The following is a 6,000-nucleotide window of genomic DNA, read 5'->3' as shown; positions in this document are numbered from 1 at the left end:
CTTGAAAATATGGCCAAAGATAATGATATTGTCTTTCAAGTGTTCCTTTTATAGTTGCAAAATTTTCCAACCCAAAATATGTCCAAAACAGCCACTGATTTTCGAAATTTGCAAAACTGTAAAACTATCCAGTTTTTGCCATTTCTTCAATTTGGCCTCTTTTTGATCTGTTTTTCACTTGTTTTCTTCCAAAGCTCTTCCCAATCATACGAACCAACTTATCACAAAAATCTAGGAGAGTATTTATAGGAGGTAGACAAAAAGTGCAAAAGTGGCTTTTAATGACGCTATGCGGTCGCAAAATGAGTTTGCGGAGCCGCATAGTCTTCGCATCCTTGCGCATTTAGCTCCACTCAATGGTCATTTTGAGACTGAGTATGCGACCGCATACCAGAGTTTGCGGTGCCGCATACTGAATGCATATTCAGCTCTTTTCCTTATTTTACGCCATTTGTCCTTTTTATTCCCTGGACTTAATGCACCTGAAATAATAGTAATACACACCAAGAATAGCCTCATATTATAGATTAAGAACACAAAAACCAAAGCAAAGAGACTAAAATAAGTGGTAAAATCACCACTTATCAATTCTCTTTTTCCCGAACACTTTATTAATTCATTTGCTATGTTTACATATATGTTTATTAAAACTCATACTGGAGCCCGAAAGCTGCGAATGTGAAAAGATGACATTTTCCGCATATCACAGGGGAGACCGCGCTGCTCCGTGACTTCGTCACCCAGTTCCAGAAGGAGAGGATGTTGTTACCAGCAGTTCTGGATGAATGAACCGCCGAAGCTTTCACTATGGGTCTCAACCCTCTGAGTTCGGATGCTTCACGGAAACTAAAGGAAAATATGCTAGAGTTCGAGGCCATGACATGAGAAGATGTTCACAATCAGTATACGTCAAAGATTCGTGTAGAAGATGAATAGGTAAATATACTGACATCTTCTACATCCCGATGTCAAGGTCAACTGAACTTTGATTGTAGGCATTCCAGACACCAATTTGAACCATACTCGTCAGGACCACGAACTGACAGAAGACAAGAGCGTTTACGGAGCGAGTCAGCGGTAAGTAACTTAGAGGAAGAACAATAATGTCTACAGACACGGGGAACTATTACATCAAAGCATCGAAAACCACAACAATAAGTACCGAAAGAATCTAAAGATGGCTCCAGAGCAATGACTAAAAAAAGGAGGCAACTATGCCCAAATGCATCATGTTCGAATAAGACACCGGAGATAGTCCGAACTGGCTCCGGAATAGTAAAGAAAAGGAATGGGGACTGCCAGATCAGCCCTAGGAAAAATAGAAGGAATCTGAATCAGGAACCGGCTAGACCCAATAGATGTCAGCCCGACGCCATTCTCTTGCAAGGTATTTTTATTCATTTCATGTAAAAAGTCGTCTATGCAAAGTTGTAAACACTTGTGTACATTGAAGGAATGGAACAAAGTAAAACTTGCGCCTTCTAAACATTCTCATATACGTCCGAATGAAACGAAATCATTCTTAAATTTGATCACGCTTAAAAGTACATAAGGATTATGAATCCGAATAATTGTGTCTAAATGAATAGGAGACATCCTGTTCATAGCACCTAAATAAAAGGACCCTCTCTTATAAAGCCGTCAAGTTAAATGGCCAAAGCCGGATGCTTTGATTTCTGGCTATAAAGTTAATTGGACATGTTATTCTGGACTTACAGAACTAGAAGTTTAAATCCCTAGTCATTAAAATCCCCGACTTCCAAGGCTGCGAGGTTATAAAAGTTTCGGATATAACTAAAAACCCTAGAATCAACACTCTAAAATTAAAAGTTTTGAGAAAAAAAATAAAAACTCAAGAGTCAAGATTCAAAAGTTTAAAAGTTTTAGGGATAATTTAAACCCAAGAATCAATTTCAAAGAAAAGTTTTGGGTACAACTAAAAACCCACGAGTTAAGACTCAAAGATTAAAAGTTCCGGATAAACACTAAAAATCCGAGATCAAGCCTTTTATAGTGATGGTACTTTTTCAGCACCAATCGGCCATTGACAGAAGAAAAATCAGTGGCAGAGTTGTCATCTGAATCCCTAAGTCCTGCACTCTTTTTCCCTTCGTCCGGTTTTTGTCCCAATTGGATTTTTCTGGCAAGGTTTTTAATGAGGCAAGAGGGAGGGTGATCACATGACCTTCCGGCAAGAAGGAAAAAATCATCCACTTCCCGATCACATCTGAGCAAGTAACCGAAAAGTGTGGGACTATCTGTATAGGGTAAAATCCGTCGACACCAAGTGGACGTATGAAAGGATGACATATGGAAATGGTGACATGTCAGATTTGAGTCAGCAAGCGAGGGACTCCGGGAAAGCATAACAACGCTCCGCAAGAGTAACTTGGCAGCCAGTACTGGAGACAGAAACTGCAAAGGGTCCGGAGAAGCATACCAACTCTCTGGTCAAATGTCATTCAATGTGCATCCGTTACAAGAAAGCCTAAGTTTTCTTCCTGTCTTAAATATGCATTATTGCCCTTCATTGTCATAACATTAAATCCTTTTATTACATTTGGCATTAATATTGGTAATGAAAAGGGTATGATTTGTGGATCATGCACCTCATAGCTCTAGTATAAATAGATGTGCTCATATCATTGTAAGGATCATCTGAAACATTAGACAACAATACAGAGTATTCATATTATTCTTAGCATTTGCTCTTTCTTGCTTAATTCGTGGGGTTTATAGTGATTCACCGCCCGGAGACTCTAGCTCAAGAGCTTCTCCAAGGCTTAGGCTATTGCATCAAATTCCTGTAGCTTTCTTTATAATTATCTTGCTTAATTTTAAATATTATCTCATTATTAGGTAATATTGATCCACGTGTCCTTGATCACGTACAAAAATTTAACTGTAACGATTTTCCGTGTAAATAATGTCCTTATTGGGTTATCAGTTTAACCGTTAACAAAAGTTTTAAAATGGAAAATTGAATTGGTAGTCAATAAAAAAAATTACAAACTCATTTAAAAATTATTGACCCAATAACTCGATATCGATAAATCAATAACATCTTTTTTATTTAGTTTATCGGTTAAACCAATTTTTTTTCACACCCCTAGATTCAGGGTCTACTTTGATGACACTTAGAATTTTTTATTTCTCAGATGCAGAATGTAGCAACATTGAATATATACCAAAGTATTCTAAATTCATTTTAGTTTTCAGTTTTTACATTAAAAACGTTTTTCAAGTGCCAATTATTTTCTTTTAAGCTTGTTCGAAGTTTAACTAAATTTGTAAGAAAAATTTAAAAATTGAATAATAAAACCGAAGAATATCTTAACGAATTTTGATTTGCATATAATAGAATTGGTTTTAAAATTAATAAAAAAGAGAAAAATAGAAAAAAGAGGAAAAAAGAGATAAAACTGAAGAGAAAAAAAAAGACACGGAAAGAAGAAAGGGATGGGAATGAGGAGGACAAAGCGGTGGGTCCCCCATTTTAATTTCAATTAAATACTCCCTCATACACCACATCATACTATGGAAAATTTTTACAATGATCAAGACATAAATATGACAGGTGTGTCTGGGAGTATTTAATTGAAATTAAAATAGAGGACCCACCACTTTATGCTCCTCATTCTCCTCCCTTTCTTCTTTCCACGTTTTTTTCTTCGTTTTTTCAGTTTTTTCTCTCCTCTTTTTTCTCAATTTGTCTTTTTCATCAATTTTAAAAGGCTTAATAAATATGCGGCCCCCTAAACTTGTCCCTTTTTTCTATTTTGGCACATCAACTAAGTGTTGTTGCTATTGAACTCTTGAACTTCGCCTCAAGTGTGTCTATCAAACACAATCCGACTCACATAGTAGTATATATGGTGAGTTTCATTTTCTTTAGCCTTGCGCGTGAATGTCAATCGCATCCTACGTGGAAAATTCAATCAATTAAAATACCCCACCCATTTCTTTACAGTAGAATGCCAACACAATTGAGCTTTTAGTGGCGGAGGAATTGGTGTATGTTACTTGAGTTCTATGGCAGTTCAAGTTCTATTTGGTATAATCCATGAGGAACATTAGACTCAAGGTATTGTTTCATGTTCATTATGCAGATTACCTCATGGAAGAGCGAAGAAGATTTTGAGAATGCTCTGAAGAAAGCTGGCTTGCTGTAAGCTGAGTAGCATCCGCTCCCTTTGTTAGTTAGCGAATCTCAGGAGGTGGATGCACTCCATTGATCATATTTTATTGAGTTGTTGCCTTATTAGCCTCACTTTCAAGAACTCCTTTTTCTACTGTGTCTACATTTCATTGAAGCGGCATCAGTAGTAGACTATAAATCATTGCATGTTTTTAGTGATTTCATCTTGTCGGCTTACGATTTTCCGAATGCGGTTGACATTCACTCGTAAGGCTAAAAAAAGTGAAATTTGTCATATATGCCATGTAAGTCGGATTGTGTTTGATAGACACACTTGAAGGCCAAGTTCAGGGGTTTAATAGGAAAAACACTTAGTTGAGGTGTCAAAATGAAAAAAAGGGACAAGTATAGGGGCCGCATATGCAATAACCCATTTTAAAATCAATTCTATTATATGCAGATCAAAATTCTTTAAGCTATTCATCCGTTTCATTATTCAGTTTTTCAATTTCTTTTTAAAAATTCAGTTAAGCTCCGAACAAGCTTAAATGAAAATAATTGGTTACTTCCAAAAAAGCTTTTAATGTAAAAACTAATAACCAAAAATAATTTAAGATACTTCTGAAAGTAAAAACACCTTGGAAAATTTATCAGACTTTTTTTTTTTGTCTTTTGGTATATATTCAATTCAAAGTTGCTACATTCTGCACCCAATAAATCCAAATTTCAAGTGCCATCAAAGTACCTTGACTCTAGGGCTGTGAAAAAACTTGTTTAACCGAAAGCTGAACCGACAAAGTCTCCAAATACAACTGTTTTGGCTTCCCACGTCTTTCATATAAAAATACTAAAATATACTTAAAAATGTAATTTTAATAAGACCTTATGTCCTTATTGGGTTATCGGTTTAACTGTAAATAAAAGTTAAAAAATCAAAAATTGAATTGGTAGTATAATAAAAAAAATACAAAATCGTTTAAAAATTATTGACCCAATAACTCGATATCGATAAATTAATAACATTTTTTTTATTCAGTTTATCGGTTAAACCATTTTTTTTCACACCCCTAGATTCAGGGTCTACTTTGATGACACTTAGAATTTTGGATTTCTCAGATGCAGAATGTAGCAACATTGAATTGAATATATACTAAAGTATCCTAGATTCATTTTAATTATCATTTTTTACATTAAAAACTTTTTTCAAGTGCCAATTATTTTCTTTTAAGCTTGTTCGGAGTTTACCTGAATTTGTAAGAAAATTTAAAAAATTGAATAATAAAACTGAAGAATATCTAAACGAATTTTGATTCGCATATAATAGAATTGGTTTTAAAATTGATAAAAAAGGAAAAATTAGAAAAAAGAGGAAAAAGGAGAGAGAAAAAGTGAAGAGAAAAAGAAAAAAAAGACAGAAAAGAAGAAAGGGATGAGAATGAGGAGAACAAAGTGGTGGGTCCCCATTTTAATTTCAATTAAATACTCCCTCACACATCCACCCACCTACACGGGCTTTTTTTTCCCTACCTATATATGCTTCTGTATATTGTGTGTGTACATATGCTTTTATGTGGTCATTGACGGTTTAATAAAGTTGGTGATCTAAGGCTAAATTTTATTAAGAGGCATTATACTTTTTCACAGAACTTATATAAAAATATAAAGTTTAATTTTCTACCTCTTTGAGATGCAAATCAAAATTGTTACTAATAATTAATTAAAAAAATTCAAATTAACCCTACTATATTCGATTCAAATTACCCCGTTATTATATTCGATTTACATTTGCCTTCCGTTAACTTATCGGTTCACGAAAGCCTTCATAATACTGTGTCTAAAATATGCCCTCCTTCAAACGCTTG

This window comes from Lycium barbarum, chromosome 4 (assembly GCF_019175385.1).
Source record: "Lycium barbarum isolate Lr01 chromosome 4, ASM1917538v2, whole genome shotgun sequence".
Classification (NCBI taxonomy): Eukaryota; Viridiplantae; Streptophyta; class Magnoliopsida; order Solanales; family Solanaceae; genus Lycium; species Lycium barbarum.
Note: the sequence above shows the minus strand (reverse complement) of the source record.